The sequence below is a fragment of the Cibotium barometz genome, chromosome 56 (assembly GCF_041138505.1).
Source record: "Cibotium barometz isolate CiBa-2024 chromosome 56, ASM4113850v1, whole genome shotgun sequence".
In the NCBI taxonomy this organism is placed as follows: domain Eukaryota; kingdom Viridiplantae; phylum Streptophyta; class Polypodiopsida; order Cyatheales; family Cibotiaceae; genus Cibotium; species Cibotium barometz.
In genome coordinates, this window is record NC_141101.1 from 6,730,717 (window position 1) to 6,750,992 (window position 20,276).

General features: G+C 42.2%; 1 pseudogene across 1 annotated transcript; it reads right to left on the reverse strand.

Moving 5' to 3' along the window:
• Window positions 1–819: 819 nt before the first annotated feature.
• On the reverse strand, window positions 820–9,689 carry LOC147606846 (HIPL1 protein-like; annotated as a pseudogene). Its single transcript, XR_015264849.1, has 7 exons — window positions 9,340–9,689; window positions 8,844–9,010; window positions 7,683–8,492; window positions 7,353–7,569; window positions 7,010–7,188; window positions 1,407–1,648; window positions 820–1,302 (listed from the first exon to the last, which is right to left on the reverse strand). The product of XR_015264849.1 is annotated as an HIPL1 protein-like (transcript).
• Window positions 9,690–20,276: the final 10,587 nt, after the last annotated feature.

The window sequence follows — 20,276 nt, forward strand, 5'->3', positions numbered from 1 at the left end:
TGAAGATCTTTTCCCCTGACAGGATATCCTTTGGTAAGGAGGGGATTCTGGCCAGGAATTACTGAGGGAGGAGTGGGAGTAGGAGAGGTGTGAGGGTTGTTAGACTTGGGGCATCGGGTAGGTTTCTGTAAAAACCACTTTTTGAAGACAGGCTTCTTCAGAGCGTAACTGAATAACAATTTCTGGAGAAGAGTTCATACTTGGGATCAAGAAGAAGGCATCTATGAGGATGAGGTTTGAGGGAGACAAATCCCACAAGTTGAGTGCTTTTAGCTTCTCCTGTAAAACAGGGGCAACAGCCCTAAGAGGCTATTAGGCAAACCTTCATCTAGGGAATTTAACCGAAATAGGAAATTCAGCAGGTCAAAATTTAACTCAAGTGACCAACCGAAAACAGAAAGGGGCTGGATGATTCTTCATTTGCCGAGCTCTGATAAGAGACTCAACTCGTTGAGTATTAAGAGAAACTGTACAAAATATATAATATATACTTTAATTTTGTACATATATTTTTTGTTGGTAAGATCAGATGTTAATCTTTTACGATTTAGCATAATATATAATAACATTTTTAAAGACACGTGTTTAGAATATTTGTAAGTATTTGATATATTCATGGAAATCATTTCTAGCTATTTAAGAATGTGTTTATATATTTATTTGCATATTATATTCTTATTGCTCGTGATTGTGTGTGTGCAGGTGCGCACGTGTGATTTCTACTTCCAAAGTTTTTTGAATATCTATTTGTGCTGCTTTTCAAGCAAATATTAAAGGATACAATTATGGAGGGGATGATGCAAATGCAATGGAAAAAAATTTGCAATGAAAACTTTGTTGGTGTCTTAAAGAGCCAGCATGGACAAGGCAAGTAAAGAAAAAGCTACAAAGTGGAGGGCCCAGAAGGGGAGGATGGCATGCCCTGAGTTGTTTTCGGGAGATGGGCTGGGGATGGTGGAAGGGGCAGGGGCAGGGGAAGGAGATGGGGTGGATGCTGGAGTAAGTGGGGGTGTGAGGGCATTGGCAGGGAGCATGGCATTACAAATGAACCCACAGCCCTTGGGGTTACCCACCTTGTACACCCCCATTGCACTCAGCACATACAGGTTGTTCCCATTGTCCTCGCCATACGAGAACAAATAGAGAAAATTGGGCTCAGAGTTGCTCGGTGATTTCTTGCAGTCCATTGGAGAGTCTGTTGAGCATGTGAAATTCACCCTTGCAGTCGTGTAATGGCCGCTGCCCGCTGGTGTCTCTGCTGCTGCCCACATTGCACCCCCATACAGATCTGCATACACATACCTGCATGGAATCATTTCTCATAAGCACCATGGACGTATTAAATGCAACAATGGAACACCACATCAACTAAAATTCCAACATCTTAAACATATGGCTGTACCAACCTGCCATAGAGGCATGCATCCTGTGTTGATCTCGAGACGAAACCTCCAGTGATAGAAGCAGTACCCTCTGCAGGATTTACGGAGATGTGACTATACTCAAGTATAGGAAATATGGGCTGTATAGAGTCGGCACTTGTATTGCCTCCTGGTGATCTAGGAGGGGTATAAGGTATGGACCCCTCATAGACTCGCCATCCGTAGTTTCCGCCCCTTGTGATCAAATCTACCTCCTCAAACTTTTCCTGCAACAACCATCAAAGTTAGAAGTGCTAGCTCAGTTCGTAAGGGCATTTAATTTCTGAGAGGTCGCAGGTTTGCAGCATTGTGTTGAGGCATCTTGTAAATGATATACATATGGCATTAAGCATGTGTGTTTCGAAGTGCGCTTGCACTTCAAATTTCCCCTTGTTTTAAAAATACAGATCTTTGCTTCAGAAATAGCTAGCTATGAAGCTCATTATCACAGAGCCTGGACCTGCATCCAAAGCCTAGACACTCTGACTTGGCTATGGTGAGACAGCCCAGCAGTGACGTGCACGTGCACAAGACACAGGGGTCACCCACCATATCTGTCTATCCTGCCTCGCTTCCTCTACTCTTCTGATGGTCTGCTCATTTTGATGGTAGCTCCCAGTGAAATTGCTGAAGCAGCCAAATATGTCTTTGATCCATCAAGGTGTGCCTAATTGTTCAGTATATGCTTGCCCCACAAACCTTGATTGTGCCTTCCCTCTCAAAGCTGAAGCCTCAGATGGAGAACATTGGATAGGGTCTCTAGTGAAACATTACTCTCCCATGCCGTGTGCCTTCACAATGAGTTCTAGAACCTCAATTTGTTGTGCTATTCCTGATCCAGGGCTCCTATGAAGCTATGGTCGTCAACTACAGAGGAGGATGAGGAGAGGCTTTGGTCTTCTCCTTCAGTACCTTTTTTTCTTGAGAAAAAATCTGATGGGACCGGTAGAAAGCTTTCATGGTACATGATGAGTACTCTCACCTCCAGCAATTGCCTCTTAAGGTGAAGGTGCAACAGAGAAATGGCAACTGCAATTTAATCCCTGGAAACATGTGTGGCTCCTGGCTCCTACTCACACAAAGACAAGATTGATGCACAGGTTGCACTGCAAGAGATGAGAAGAACAAAGCTTTCTTTACTACCTAACAGATTGCAACACATGGTACGTTTCTTCAGCTATGTGCTCCTGAGATGGGAGATTGGATATTTTCAAGAAAGGAGAAATACCTGAACTGTTTGCTAGGGGTGGGGAGTAGCTAGCAATAAAGTGTTTGAGCTTTACCATACAGGCATGATTGGTGTGTATTTGTTCATGTTACACGCGGAAGCTCTGGGAGCCTTCTTTCAGCCCTAAACACCATCTGGAACATGCTGATGCAAAAACGCAAGCAGAAGAGAGAGAAGATAGAGAGAGCTGAGAATTCAGTATATAATATGGTACAAAAAGGTACATCTGTCTTGCAGCCATAGGCTGCCTCCTTGAAAAGGTATAAAACCTAGTCTAATCCTAGTTCTATGACTCAGCCAAAAGTCAGGACTGAATGAAGAGAACGATGAGCAATTGTGCCTTTTTATAGGCCTTGGAGGACCTAGTGAACTGGCTGACCAGCAGTCGGCCAGCTTCTGGACAAACAAATCCAAGTCGGGCTGCTGCCGACGGGTCTACTTGCAGCCAGCAGGAGTTCCTCATCCATCACCAGTCCATCACTTGCCAAATCTAGCAACTCATGCTCCAAAATCTGCTCTTATCTGGTTCTGATCTGTTTTTGTCTGGTTGCTCTCCTCAAGATTAGCCTTGACATCAGTCCAGTGCATGTCTTGCACATGACATCCCCCTCAACTAAACTTGATGATGACAGGATTCCAATCAGTTTCTTGGATGACTGTCATTATCCCCTACTATTCCCGGAGTCCCTCTGTCATCCTTCCTACACTGGCAACCTTCTCACTGAACTCTGAAGATGATATTCATCTGTTCCATCCAGTCCCCATTCCATTCCTGCCCTGTCCCTGAACACTGTCTTTGGTTTTCTCTCATGAGAAATGAGTCTGGCACTCTCACTCCACCCCTTGGAGGATCAACCTCCCCTGGAACCGTTGCCTGAAAGCCTTTCCTGGGTGCCCCAAGTGGCACCCGACTCACAGGATTGCCATCCCCTTGGGCTTTGTAAGGAACACCACCAACAAACCTCCTAGGAGTTCTTCCATGTCTTGTGTTCCTTGCCTTGGGCATTGGGCGGGATTTGCCAAAGTTACATACATGGCAGTCACATATTCATCCACTTCTTCACAGGATTCATTTCTCGTGATCACAGATATGACTTCTCCAGAGAAGAGGTTAGTGACGCACCTGAAGCAGTGGAATGGGTTGGTAATAGAGGTGCTTCTGCCCACATGACCAATCAGGCCCATATCTTGGAGTACTACCAGATTCTCTCTTCTTCAGTTCTTCGTATCGACAACAACACTTCGCTTCCTATCACCGATGTTGGTAAGGTTTCTTTGGGTTCCAATGCCAACCTTACATGATGTACCATGGATTTTCAAAAATCTATTTTCAGTATACAAAGCTTCTCACAAGGGACTTGGTGTGTACTTTGATGATGAGATCATCAAAGTAATTGACAGGAAGACTCTCTCGGTTGTTGCCAATGGAGTCCATGATGGGGGTCTCTACAAGATCACCATTTTTTCTTCCCAGATCCCTCACACTGATTCCCATATTCATCAGCTTTTCTCCCCCTTGATGGCTTTGGTTTCTGAGGCAAATACTTCTCTGTGGCATTCTCGCTTCGGTCATGTACCCATTACTACCTTACAGAAGTTCCATTCTAAGCAAGTTGTCAGCAGACTACCTCAGCCCAGGTCTCTCTCACACATCTGTTCATCCCACATGATGGGCAAGCATCATCAAGATGCATTTCCAGAGGAGGCCACTCATCGAGCAACCCGAGACTGGAGCTTATACATGGAGGTTGAGTCTCTTGGCGGGGCTTGATATTTTCTTCTTCTTGTGGATGATTTCACTCGCAAAGTTTGGGTATGTTTTTTGGCTCACAAGTCAGATGCTTTTACCAGTTTCAGGACTTGGATCATGATGGTGGAAAATCAGTTTGGGGATAGAGTTTCATTCCTCCGAAGTGATAATGGTGGCGAGTTTATACCATTTGATGACTTCCTTGCTTCGAAGGGCATTCACCGACAGACTACAATTCCTTACACTACACTCCTCAGCAGAATGGAGTTGTGGAATGAAAGAACCGGACCGTCAAAGAGATGGCTCGTACTTTGTTGCATCATGCAGGTCTCCCTCCTGCTTTCTGGGATGAAGCTGTGGCTAGATCTCTACCACCGCCCTTGGACCTCGCCGTTCATCTTGGGCTTCCACATCTCATCACACAGTGAATTATGCTCTCATGAGTTCTCTCCAGGAGATCGATGACCTTGAGAGTCCAATGGATTTTCAAAGTCAAGTTTCATGCAGATGGTACTTTGGACAAGTACAAAGCCCGCCTTGTTGCTCGAGGATATGCTTAGAAGGCAAGTGAAGACTTTGATGAGACATTTGCTCCTACAGCCAGGTATACCACCATCAGGATTGTTTTAGTTCTAGCTGCACACTTCAGATGGCCCGTGTTCCAAATGGATGTCAAATCTGCTTTTCTGAGCAACCTCCTGGTTTTGTGATTCACGGACAGGACACCCATGTTTATCTTCTGCAGAAGGCTCTTTATGGTCTCAAACAGGCACCCTGTGCCTAGTATCAGAAGATTGATGCCTTCTTGTTATCTCTTGGCTTTGAGAGGGCATATGCTGACAACAGTCTCTATGTGTTTCTTTCTGATGGAGATATTTGTGTCATTGTTTTGTATGTTGATGACCTCATTCTTTCTGGCTCGGGTACTGGGTTGGTCACACAGGTTCAGTCCAAGCTTTCAGATACATTTGAGATGATCGATCTTGGCCTTCTACATTATTTTCTTGGGCTGGAGGTTTGGTAGAAAGATGATTGTATCTTCATTTCTCAACAGAAGTATGTGTCACATGCACTCTACACTGTAGTGCATGGTGACAAGATGGCTCGTCATCATCAATGCAACATTGTATAGTATTAGTACCCTTCAGCATCAGAATATTATTCAACATTATTCCAGTATTTTTCCCACATTTTATAGCATTTAACTGCCATTGTTACCATATTATTATCAACATTATCCATTTATGCAAGACATGATGCAGTCGGCCAGCTCTCTAGCCAGCCGACCAGCATCAAAAGCCCATATAAATGGTTCAGCATTGCATCATTCATTTATCTCATAAATCAGCCATCAAACATTGGAGCCTTCAGCACAAGGAGCGTAAACAATTGATCATCCAGCCCTAGATCACATCAGCCCTCAGCATTTTCAGTCCACAGCACAAGGAGCATCAACGCATGAAGCATTCTGTCATCCATCATCAAAACGCAGAATCTACAGCATTCAGCCCGTAGTATGCACTTCAGTACCTTGCATTTTCAGCGCACACAACAGTTTTCAGCATACACACATATCATCGTTTTGCTACAACCCTATCAGTGAAGGTAAAACGCATTCATTCATTCATTTTCAGAATATACACACAGTCTAGAACAGTCCCAATCAGCCCCTTCCTCTCAGCCTCAGATTTCCAGCCTTCCTACATCCATTGGGAAGAGTGCATAGGCTTGAGATCGGTCATCATTGGTGCTTCTACAGCCGTGTACAGTTCAGCCCGACTGTTGGTCTTCCAAGATCTTGTATTTGGCTTATCGTCAATCCCAAGTCATTTCTCTTCAAAGTAATAAAGCAAATACTATTCTCGTAACAAGATAGAGAGCCCTTCAATGGGTAATTCGGGACCCCATATGGTGTACAGATTCTCTCTCGCTCTAAATCTCTTAAAGTTTGAAGTCATAAAAGTGGATTGCTAAACTCGCGAAACTCAGGATACTGAAGGCGGTGTGAGACTTGTGTGACACGATCCTTAATTACGAATACTTCCGCTACATGTTACATTGGTATCAAATTCAGCTTGTCCACACACACCGCATCCTAGCGTGAGGGCATCCTTGGATGGTCAGATTGCGTTCCGGTACGACCACCGACTTCAGCATCATGTCTACAAAGAAGAGTACACATCAGCTGGAAGACGTCTCCCCCAAAGGAGACCTTGCTCTTCCACCAACCGCAGATACCATAGCTCTACTCAGAGCTCAGAACCAGCTTCTTATGGAGCGCATCCAACTTTTGGAGGTACCAGCAACACGACCTCCACCTCCAACAATCCCCAATACATCTCCCTCTTCTTTCAAATGGAACAACAAAGAAGAGAAGACGAGGTTCGACGGAGAACCAAAAGGATTCAAATGCATGCTCCATAACCTTTTCGTTAAAAAGGATGAGAACCCCTGTCTACAAACAACCTTTCAGAAATCATGAACCATACAATAAATCTCATCAAGTGAATGTACATGCACCCCCTCAGTCACAAACTATCCATCACCATATTTTCCCATAGTATAAAGCTATGTATAGTAGACATCAACATAATAGAAGACAATGCTAACCTGGCCAACATCGGCACAATAGAAGTATTATGGGTTGATCTTATCAAAGCTGCAACGCCATGGATTTCTCAATCCATAAGCCCAAATTTCTGGCTGCGAATTGTTCTCTTGGACAAAGGGATTATCAACAGGTATTGAGTAGTTCCCCCAAAGTTGTGAACTCAGAATTTCGCTAGCACCTATAAAATAAAGCATCAACCTTTACCAACATGGCCACATCTATGCACATGCTGGCATATTGTTGAGATTCAAAAGGACCACTAGCCATCTTGACTAAGTGTACCAAATTACTACTCTCTCTCTCTCTCTCTCTCTCTCTCTCTCTCTCTCTGTGGGTGCTTACTGGGTATAGCATCAATGTCGAATCGTAGAATCTTGCCAAGTAGTGACATTTTGTTCTGAGCAAAGTTAAAAGGGTCACCAGTGCTTCCACCATCTCCCATCATAAAATACAAATAATTATCAGATGGCCCAAACAAAATCTGTCCTGCATGGTGAGTCGAGTAAGGGAGCCCCATGGTGAAAATCCGCCTCACTTCTTTTGGGTTTGCAGCAACGCCCTGCACAAAATGACCAAAATGACCTTCCATGCTAGCAAAACACCCAACTTCTATAGCATCAAATAAAAAAACCACAAAATCTTTTCTATGTTGATGTATATGGTTGTAGAAACCTTGAGGGGAGAGGATGACGACATGTTAGCAGAATATTCTGCGATCACACTCGAGATCTGGCATGGTATTGATCCAGCTTCTGGCCCCAGTTCTGAAAGTGTGCATCCGGTCTCTGCATTGCAGGCACATCGACCAGCACAATCAGGCCACAAGCTCTTGTCGCAGTTGTAGGAAACAAAAAACCGGCCATTATCCGTGAAATTTGGATGAAATGCCACACCCAGAAGACCATATTCCCCAGAGCCTATAACCTTATCACTAATGTCTAGAAAAGGTGAGGAGTCATTTACACTCATAGGTTTCCCTGAACCTTCTGCTGGGAGTGTTGCCAGCCAAATTTTTCCACTCTGGCTTGCCACGAAGACACGGTTCGATCCATCTGGATGTGGAATCATGTTCAGATAGACTCCATCTCCTACTTTTTCAAAGCAGATACCCTCAAGATTTGCTAGTGGTGTAGTTGTGTTGAAAGGCACAAATTTTTCTCCACTGTAACAAAACTCTCCCGAGCCAGGGGGGCCACCCAGAGCTGTGCAGAAGTCAGACTGTGACTGCCAGAGATCTGTCAGCTTAGTGGCATTTTGAGCAGATTGTGAAGTTCCAGTGCCTCCTTGCAATGAGGTTGCAAAAGGGGAGTTCTTGATAGACACACTCTTGCATGTATCCCATACACTCTCGCAATAAGCATTCGTAGTCATGTTGGATGCTGATGTGTCATTTGCTGCTGAGGTGGAGTTGCACAAAACCGGAGCTGAGCGCTCCTGCTGGAGCTGGACTTGAAAGAGATCTCCTGCATATGGATCACATTGCTGCACAAACAAATGATCTTGTAAATCGTGTGCATGATTTTGATGTCAAAAGAGGCTTCCATGCGTGTGCATGTAGCATGTAACATGTAGTGAGCTTTTGTACAACAAACTCCAAATGATATTGCATGGGCCATGTGAAGAATGATTTTTTCCACCATGGCTCAAGAAAACTCTCTCTCTCTCTCTTCTTTTCCCGGGTAGAGGTCCTCCTATCTCTGCATGTAAAGGATGCAAACGAGTATTCCCATTTTGAAACTTTTGAAAACTGCTGAGAGACCAGAAGTAGCTTCAGAAAATCAAAAGGAAGGGTTCTAAAAACACACAGACATAATAAAGAGATCAGGCACTTACAGCACATAGTATCTGCTTCAAATAGCTAGCACACTGATTGTCGGAGACATTGAAGGACAGGAACCTGCTCTTGAGTTGCTGGTCCATGCTTGCATTACAGCAACTGGAATCGTTTTGCACAAAGGAAGAGCAGAACACCAGAGAGGTCTTCAAAGGGAGAGGCGCCTCTGCAGAGAAAGCAAACCCAAGCATAGTGTAGCGTATCAGAACATCATTACTGAAATTGCTGCTCCTGCGATTCGAGCCTGTGACTGTGGGGGAAGGCGAGGACTGTCTTACCGCTAGGATAATGGTCAAGGGAAGAAAACATAAGGCTTTTGGAGCAGGAGGATGAACATGCAAATGGGCACTGTTATACCACAGCAACTTGCTTTGCTATGGGTGCCAGGTTTTTATATGAGGCCTTAAACCCACATTGAGAGAGAGAGAGAGAGAGACACACACACACGAGAGCGCGCGCAGAGAGAGAGAGAGAGAGAGAGAGAGAGAGAGTCACCGTTGTTGAGACAGATTGGAAACGCTTGAAGATGGGCAGAAAAGAACATGGCCATCGCCATAGCTAGGATGAAGAAAAAAGGGGGGGCCATTGGAACTAGCAGCAGCAGGGAGGAGGAGGAGAAGCTGATAAGCTACCTGCAACGGGCTCTTCCTGAAACCTGCCAACCGCCCACTAGCGGAGTCAAAGAGATATCGCAAATTGCCGCGTTGACAGGAGTTCACGAGGTGAGGTGGCATGATTGGAACTTGGCAGCCTCCTACAGTTTTGACTTTTGCAGCTACCCCTTTTAGCATTCAACAAGCCTAAGGCCCAAGGGGACGCTTGCATGAACGCTCATAACCAATCCATCCTAAGGGAGAAAAGGCTCCGTCTTGCTCACTCTGGTAGTCGAGGTTGCAGATTTGAGTCTACCCTAGTGATGCCGAACTTGCACATCAAAAAAAAAAAGGAGAGAAGGGGAAGAAGAGAAGAGATTCTCAAGGTAACTAGCTACCTGCCTTCAAGATCTCCAATCATAGGAGATTTTACTTAAAGTGGGTCATGAGACCATGACTCTCTCTCTCTCTCTCTCTCACACACACACATGTTTCTCTTTTACTTAAAGTGGGTCATGAGACCATGACTCTCTCTCTCTCTCTCTCTCACACACACACACACATGTTTCTCTTTTACAATTCACATCTCTCTCAGTTAACATTCAAATCCTAACGTTTAGTAGATTATGTGTTTGTCTTGTTTTGTGAGCACTACGGCATTCAAAATTTCAAATCCTAACTTTTTGGTATTGGTATGCCCTCTAGTAGATTGTGTGTTTGGCTTGTTTTGAGCACTACGGCTCTATGGATGTTGAACTCCCAATTATCACTTCTTCTTTTTTAAGTCCAAACAATGATGTTATGTCCTTTCTATGACATCAAACATTAAATAGTTTGAAATTTTCAAGCATGATCTTGACGAATTAAATAGTTTAAAATTTTCAAGCATGATCTTGAAAATTTTAAACATTAAATAGTTTAAAATTTTCTAGCATGATCTATGACATCAAACATTAAATAGTTTAAAATTTTCAAGCATGATCTTGACGACTTTTTCAACAAATGTTATCTCTATCCTTTTCTTTATACTCCATTGCATTAACATTGGTAAAAGAGTAACATAGGATTTCAAAGACATCAACTCTAATCAACTTTCCCACATAGATTCATTCAAAATATCATATGTAATAATGCACACAATTACAATTGTTGATGTTAAAAAATTATTTCTTCGATCAAGATCTATTCATAGTGGAGCATCCCTTCCTTTAAACTGGCGTCACATGAGAATTTGCATTCAACAATGTGCTTTTTAAATCCATACAAATTGGTTGCTCTACAAGCTGGATAATCCATGACAAAGCTTTACAATAATCAAAAAAAATAATCATCACCACCAACATAAGATTGGGTTAAATCTCCCCCTCATGCATATAGCTCCCCTTTCGTGACATGAGTATTTTTTATATCTATTCAAAATCAGCCCTTGGAGCTAAAAATAGTGTATCGGACAAAATTGGCTTGCACTTTTAAAAAATAGAGTGTTTCACACATAGAGTGTGTATAAAGTGTATTGAACTAATGAACCTAGCTCACATGCGCTAGTACAAATAGTGTGTTAAACTAATGAGCCTAGTTCACATGAGCTAATACAAATAGTGTATTAGCCACACCGCCATCAAAAATACCATTGGACATCCAATAAGTGTCCCATGTATATTGTTGACCAATCACAGCAGCACTCCCAAATGAGAACATAAAACCACTGTTAAATCTCCTGTCTACAATACTACCAACCCAATCAGCATCTGTGTACCCATGTAGTTGTTCTCCTGTCTACAACACTACCAGCCCAATCAGCATCTGTGTACCCATGTAGTTGTATCTCTATACCAACCTCATAGAAAAGTCCATAATAAACTATGGACTTTATGTACCTGAGAATCTGTCTAGCGGCATCCAAGTGTGGCTTCCTAGGGGTCTCCATAAACTGACTCACAATTCCAATAGCATAGCTCAAGTCTGGTCTAGTAATGGTCATGTAGATCAAGCTACCCACTATGCGCCTGTATGTAGTGGGATCCTCCAAAAGCTGACTTGTATCTGCGGCGGAAAGCTTTGTGTTCTACTCCAATGGCACTAAAATACACTTACAGCCTGTCATACCATACTTGGATAACATGTGCAAGACATATTGCCTCTGCAATAACAAAATTCCATGAGGTGATCTCACCACCTCTATGTCCAAGAAATACCGTAGCTCACCCAAATCCTTCATCTCAAACTTTTTCTTCAAAAGCCTCCTAACCTCATGTGTGTCAACATCACTATCACCAGTGATAATCAAGTCATCCACATAGATAACTAATAGCATGATCCCTCTATCTGTCTTTTTCACATAAAGTGAAAAAACTGCATTGGATATTTGAAATCTAATGGTAACAAGATACTCCTCGATCTTGTTTGACCATGCTTTGGGCGCCTGCTTTAAGCCATACAAGGCTTTGCGTAACCTACACATAAAATCTGGGTGTGCATCACTCTCATAATCCAGTGGTTGTATCATGCTAACTTCTTCTTACAAATCACCATGCAAGAAGGCATTCTTTATATTCATCTGATGCAAAGACCAACCCTTTGCTGGCAGCCATAGCAATGATAGCTCTCGCGGTTGCCATTCTTGCAACCAGGCTGGAGTCAATGCCATAAGTTTGCGCATAGTTTTTGGCCACCAATCTTGTCTTATACCTGCTCATTGAACCATCAAAGTTATGCTTGACTTTATACACCCACTTACATCCAACTGCCTTCTTTTCCTTGGGCAAAGGCACTAACTCCCATGTTGCATTTGAATCCAATGTTGCCATCTCCTCATTCATGGCATCTTTCCATTTCTTATTTCCAAGTGCCTGCTCAAAACAAGTGGGCTCCAATTCCTGTATTGCTTTAACCATGTAAACATGATGATTGGTTGTATATTCATCATATCTCAACCTGTCAAAACAGGGTACCTAACCCTCGTAGGCCTGTGTACACCTGGATCACTGCCAGGTGTCCTCAAAACAACCCTCATTCTCCTTACACGAGGAGTAACCATAGATGGAATGCCAAACTCCTCATCAAGGCTATGCTCAGAGCTGCTAGAGTCACTATCCACATATGAGTGACGACATGCTGAGAGATCAGGCACAAAAGGTTGATCTACCTTTTCCTTCCCTCTGTGTGATACATGTATACCTACATTTGTCCTCAACCTACCTGACCATGGGCTAACATTGGATCCACTGCTAGAGGACTCTCTAGGTCCACTAAGCACCTGTGATTACTTCTCTACATGTGGTGCAACATTAGCACTTCTTACATCTACATCTTGAGATCCTGGCACATCTCCTGTTATGGAACTAAGCATGTGCTGCATCACAAATAGCTACTCACTTCTATCATCACCTCCCTGTTTACTAGATGATGCATAGTTGCCTTGCTGCAACTCTCTACTTTTAATGTCATTCTGCTTTTTATAGCAGTCCTTTGCCATGTACCCTGGTTTGCCACAATAATAGAACTCTACGTTATTTGCATTATGGTTTCTTTGCCAACCACCTCGGCCTCTTTGGCTCCCCTTGTCTCTCGACTGGCCTCTTCCACTTGTGTATGATTGCTGTTGTGAATCATTGGACTGTTGTCCAGAATTCTGATTTCCTTGTCGGCCACCACCTTGGCCTCGATCATGACCTCTACCTCTGCCTCTACCTGAATTGGAGTAGAAGGCCTATTCTAATGTGTTCCTGCTTTGTGAAGAAGAGTCCTCACCTAAAGACTTTTCTTCTATGATCAGCATAAACACCAAGTCCCGAAACAAACACCTAACAAGTCATCATCTTCCACTGATACATTGATAGACCCAAGCGATTCGAAAATTCCCTTGATCTTTAAAGCATACTCATTGATTGGCATGCTTTTCTTTTCCACAGTATGCAGGTCTTGCTTTAGCTACAATTTCCTTGCCTTTGTGTTGGTCTAGAACATCTGCACCACCACATTCTGCCACACAATTTTTGGAGTGTTGGCATCCTGTATGTGTCCTATCATCATGTCTATGACATTAATTGAAAGCCAATACATGACTTCCTTGCACTCTGGTTCTAATCCTTGAATGCCTTTACTGGAGTGGAATTCTCTTCATACAACTCAGGAGGCTCCTTATTATCTCCTTTGACATAGTCCCAAAATCCTTTACCCACCATAAGGAAATTGGTCATTTTGAACTTCTAGGCATGGAAGTTGTTCTTGTCCAGCTTCTCATTAACAATTTGATTGATTCCGTCAAAGACATGTTTTCCTGCAACAACAATAAAAAAACTACACCAGACAATTTCTATATGCAACCTTTAACAACAATTTCTTTATGCAACCTGTAACACAACAATATCTTCTGTGACTACTGCAGCGATACTTTAGCACAACTTGTAGGTCACCATATCTGATCAAAGTACATGTACATACAATGTCAACAACACATGTGTAAACACTGTTTGCACTCCCAAAATACACTGCTACACTGCAATAACCAGATTTTGACCAAAGACAATTCTCAACTAGAACTTCTCGAAATTGCCAAAATTACCTTGCAATGGTAGAACGAAGACCGAGACGTGTCCGAAATGCATTTTTGGCTACATAAATTCAATATAAAGTACCATATACCACACAGGCACCTCCAAGCTTGCAAAGATAGCTCCTTAATCAGAGATGTGTAGCTCCCATAGCTACTGAGGGGTGTTGTACCTAAACCAAGAAGGAAAAGAGATGGTGATACTCTTACTCGTGTACTGCTTTCTTTCTTGCTTGTTCTTACTTCTTGCTTGCCTCCTTAGCTCTCACACAAAATGGAGCCTCGATACCATAAAGAGAATGTGGGGGAGAGAGAGAGCTTGAGTTCCTTGCGAGCAAACACACACACACACACACGAGAGAGACAGAGAGAGAGAGAGAGAGAGAAGAGAGATAGATGGCTGAATTTTCTTCTATCTTCTTCTCTTCTCTATAACAACAAAGTGGTCAGTCTATAGTGTGAACTTGACTATATGAGCTGGTGCTATAACTATTGTTGAAATATACAAGTGAATAGGGTGTGTGTGGGAACAAGCCCTTGAGAAGATGTAATTGTGAAAGAACCTGTGAAAAGGTGAGAAGAATCTACTGGGAGAGAATAAAGGGTAGCATGAGAGAATTTAGGAAGTCTGGAGATATTCTGGGAAGTGTGGAGTTATTCTGGGAGATATTCAGGGAAAAGAGAAGAGGTGGAGAGAATCAGGCAAGAGGTGGAGATATTTTGGGAGTGAATCATGGAGAAATCAATGGGATTTGATGCTTGATGTAATCTCTATAAATTGAGGCATAGCCCTAATGAGAATTTGCTGGTTTTTGAGTATCCATGCCTACATTAATCTATTTGCTAATTATCCACTAACTACATCTTAATTATTTGCTAATCACTTTGTTAATGATGTTGATTCTAGTGTTTGTTCCACCATAGCTCATCACATTGCTCAAATTTTAACATGGTATCAGAGCCATGCCTAGAATCCATCAGGTTTATGAGCCCATTAGTTAATTAATCAAGATTAGTAGATAATTAAAAAATAATCCAATTTTTAGTTATTTTTCACTTCACCCCTTCACCCCCCAGTCCCAGTGGAGGACTCCTTCACCTTGCACACTCACAATTAGGGCAAGCCCTTCTAACACAAGCTAGCCAACACACTTGGCTTCAAGCCCATCAAAACGACGCAGCAAACCGCCAAGGCATTCAGGAGAATTCGCGATTTTCGTCGGTGCCTTTTTTCTGAGCAATTCTTGACATTGCTACTTCATCAGATCAAATCTCTCTAATTTCTCCTAGCCCAAGGTGTATTCAGGCATGCTCTACAAGCTGGTGAAGACAGAATTCAATTTCATCAAGTCTACAGTGAGATCCAAGCTCTTCATCAAATCTGCCAGGTGACTTTGGTAAAACAGAGATTAAGCTTTCAATATTTGGTCAAATCTTGTGTTTCTTGGCTTAATCCTCTACTAGACTCATTGCTATTGATGCCTTTGAAAGCATTTGAGCTCATTTGAAGTGTAAGGCACCAGATCTGGACTCCCCGCATACTCTATTTTCTGCACACAAAACAGAGCATTAATTTACTATTGATGCCTTTGAAAGCATTTGAGCTCATTTGAAGTGTAAGGCACCAGATCTGGACTCCCCGCATACTCTGTTTTCTGCACACAAAACAGAGCATTAATTTACTAATCAGTGATTAATTTACTAATCAATGATTAATCAGTGCTAATCAGTGATTAATTTACTAATCAGTGATTAACCAATGCTAATCACTGTATTTTGGTGCAATTTGAGGGTTCAAATTAACCATTAGGTATCTGATACAGATCCTTATAGCTTCAGATTGCAAATCGGAGTTGGTTTGATACTCCAACCATCCCGTACAAATTGGTTACCCTTGATTTAGTGAATCATTCATCACATCACAGGGATACAATGGGCAAAAGATGCATGGGATGAACTCAATAAATTATTTGGTACACAAGCAAAAAATTCAAAGATAAATCTGTTAATGCAATTCTACAAATTGGACATGAAGGAAAGTGAACCTTTAATCACACACTTGAACAAATATAAAAGCATTAGGCAACAGCTGGCAGCTATTGGCAAAAAGGTAGAAGATGATGAAGCATTAGCTGTACTTCTGAAGAGTGTGGACAAAGGAGATTATGAAAACATTGTAGCAACACTAAAGAATGTACCTGAATTGAAGCTACACGAGATAGAAGCAGCTCTACTAGAGCAAGAGAGCAGAGGCAAAGAGAAGAAAGGGCTCGACTCAACAGCAGGAGAAGAAAAAGCATTCTTCACCCGAGGAGGATTCTCTCGAGGACGAGGACGAGGAAGAGGCAGAGTAGGAGGAAGGACCTTCACTTGCCACAAATATGGAAAGCCATGACACATGGCGAGAGACTGCTACAGCAAACCCAGTGAAGAAGGAACGACATCGGCAAACTTCATGGAGGCTCCAAAGGAAGTGGAGTCGGATCATCTTTTCTGAGAGAGAGAGAGAAAGACCCCACAACCCAATGTAACCTGCCCCAATAAAGTAAAACCACCTCTGAGCCACCGATGATGTAGGCCACGTGGTAGATGTATGTGTGAGCACTTTAGTCAAGGTCGCAGGCACTTATAGTAGCCTTGGATACATTGAGAGAGAGAGTGTCAAGGACTATGGAGTTTAGGGACTTGAGGCACTGGTCGCGGGCTATCAAGTAAGAGGGAAACTTGGTATAGGGTCCAGGTGTGCTAGGATTATTCACTTGAGGGGAGGTATTGAAATATACAAGTGAATAGGGTGTGTGTGGGAACAAGCCCTTGGTTAGAGGCTGTAAAAGAGAAGATGTAATTGTGAAAGAACCTGTGAAAAGGTGAGAAGAATCTACTGGGAGAGAATAAAGGGTAGCATGAGAGAATTTAGAAAGTGTGGAGATATTCTGGGAAGTGTGGAGTTATTCTGGGAGATATTCAGGGAAAAGAGAAGAGGTGGAGAGAATCAGGCAAGAGGTGGAGATATTTTGGGAGTGAATCATGAAGAAATCAATGGGATTTGATGCTTGATGTAAACTCTATAAATTGAGGCATAGCCCTAATGAGAATTTGCTAGTTTTTTATTATCCATGCCTACATTAATCTATTTGCTAATTATCCACTAATTACATCTTAATTATTTGCTAATCACTTTGTTAATGATGTTGATTCTAGTGTTTGATCCACCATAGCTCATCACATTGCTCAAATTTCAACAACTATGCCATAACTTTAGTACTCCAAAGTGGTTGTCACACAACCTGTCATCCACTGGCATCATCTCAAGCATAATCTCACCAACCATGCCAATGACATAAGTGTAGAACTATCACCTAGGCAGGTCATCAATGTCCACTTCATAGCGGGTCATCAATGTCCACCTCGTAGCACTAGTTGAGCTCGATATCTCAACATAAGAACTACACCTATGCCATAACCACTAGCATTGGTGACTAAGATAAAGAAAGGTCTCGGTAAGTTATTTAATCACAAAAAACAAGTGCATGTGTGAGGGTATGTTTTAATGCTCTTTCTTGTCTATCAATCCATATGTAATGCTTTGACTTTTTCAAAAGATCAACAAGTGCATGCGCAATGTAAGGAAAAAATTTCACAAAGTGGTGATATTAATTATAAAGACCAAGAAAAGAATTAAGCTCATGAATATCCTTTGGTCATGGCTAGATCTCTATAGTTTCTATCTTCTTGGGATTGAGTCGGATGCCATTAATAAAAGAAATGTGACACAAGTATTCAATTTTCTTTTCGAACAAGCTACTCTTCTTAGGATTGAGATAGAGGTTGTTCTCCTTAAGAAGATTCAATATAGTTTCCAAATGCTTTTGTGCTCCTTGGCACTCTAATATCATCAAAAAAAGGGCAACCACAAAGTCTTGAAATGTTAGGAAGATTCTATTCATTATTCTACTAAAGGTCACTGGAGAATTAGTAAGTCCAAATGGCATGACCAAAATACGTACAAAAAGAACCTTTGTACACATCTTCCTCAACTATCCTTGCTTGATGATAACCGGCTGGGCTTGAGGGTCGATCTTGCTAACAATGTAAAATACTATCAACTTATTTAAAAGGTCTCAACTCTAAGACTTGGGTACCTATTCTTTATGGTGATCTTGTTGAGAGCTCTACATGCACATACAATAAGTATTGTTCTTCTTTTTCATGAGAAGGATATGTGCTCCTCTACATGGTGAACTGCTACATTGAATTAGCTTCCTCTCAGGTAAGTAGACTTCTATTTGTCTTTCGTTCTATGACATTAGTTCTATAAGGTTATTTACAAGGAGGCATACTACTAGGTATGATGTCAGCCCTATGATCTTTGGGTCTAGATTTAGGAAGGCCGAGTGGTAATGTTTGGGTTGAGGGGGACTAAGATCACATACATGTTGCCATATATATAGGCAGTGATGTGTGTGAACACACTTAGGACCGCCGAGGTAGTTTTTCTCTCTTTAGGAGGTTTTTTTCCTCGGCTTGTATATACGCCCATCATTCTAGGGCTAACTTATCTTTGTACATTGACACAATATAATACACTATGTGTTGTGTACATTCTTGCTTCTTCTTCTCCAAGCTTTGTGTGCTTTCCTGCAACCCTAATTCCAACAATTGGTATCAGAGCAAGCATCAGCTCCCAAGGCTACGCCGCTAGCACCCTCCGACTCACGTTCTCCGATTGAGGTGAGTTTTCACGAGCGCTTGCAAGTCCCTATACTGAGGTCATCTGAGGTCATTTTGTGCAGAAATTTTAACAGTACAGTTTTCTGCAAAACAGGCATACGTATTCTATTGTGGACCGTGCTACATAGCATGAGTTGTTTTCTGTTCAGTCTTTGCTTCATTACAGGTAGCTTTTACATCAGTTTCAGTCAGTGGCCATGGCTGATAACAGCAATGATGTATTTCGCATGTTGTCTGCTGATGATGACAAATTGGATGGAGACAGCAACTACCCACTTTGGGCATACATGGTGCAGCATGTTTTGGTTGCAAAAGGAGTGTGGAACATTGTGCATGGTATGGATGTACGTCCAAGTTCTGTGGATGTAGGATCTGTTGAGGATGTTGCAGATTCTAGCAGCTCTACTATTGCTGTTGTTTTACCCACTGCTGAACAAGCTCGTTTTGGGATGGTAAAGATGCGCAGGCTCATGCCTTGATTGTACTTTCTGTCAAACGTAACATCACTCTACATATTCGTTCAGCAAAAACAGCAAAACAGGCTTGGGATATTCTAGCTGGTTGTATGTAGGTCGTAAAATGAGGCAAAAATCTCTTACCTGTGTAAAGAGCTAGAATCGAAGATTATGTAAGAAGATGATGACATGAATGTTTTTCTTGCTGAGATTAAAGATATCAAGGAATAGTTGATTTCTGCAGGTGAGATTATTCCTGATCATTCTCTTATGCAGACTTTTCTTGATGCTTTACCTGAGTCATAACAGACTTTTGCTTCCACGTGGAGACTTGTTATACTGAGGACTTGTTTTACTAAGGACAGACATGATGTTGTCAAGTATGATACTTTAGTCAACAAGCTCTTGCAAAAGAAGCGCAGTCCAGGCAAAATAAGGCTAAGCAGCGTGCAGTTGATCAGGCATTTGTTGTTGCCCAACAGAGAAGAAGTGGTAAGGCAGCCCCTTCCACTGTTTCTTCTCTTATTAGTAGGTCTGCAAATTCTTCTCCTTCCACAGGTAACAAACAACAATAGGTCTGAGAAGGCTCTTGATAAAGGCAAGAAAAAGATCAGGTGCAACTATTGTAAGGCAATTGATCATGTCATTAAGAATTGCCCTAAGCTAAAGGCTAAAGAGGCAAAGAAGAAAGAGCCAAATGCAGCCACAATAGCGGATGCTTCTACAAATGCAGATTCTACAAATGTTGTGTAGGATACAGAATGGGCATTTAGCGTGTATTACCAGTATGACCCATCTGTACATGATGCATGTTTGGCAGTTTCTGTTGACTCTGATGTATGGTATTTTGACAGTGGTGCTACAAAGCACATTACCTCGCATCGTGATATGTTCACTTGTCTTGAGGCTGTCTCTAATGGGAATACTGTCACATGTGCCAATAATGCTTCTTACCTAGTGAAGGGCGTTGGTAAAATTATGCTTACTGCTGCAAATGGCAGCGCTTTCACACTTTCAAATGCTTTGTATATGCCAGTGATAAAGAAGAATCTATTGTCTGTCTCTGTGCTTGCTAGACTTGGACTTGTAGTCAAATTTGTG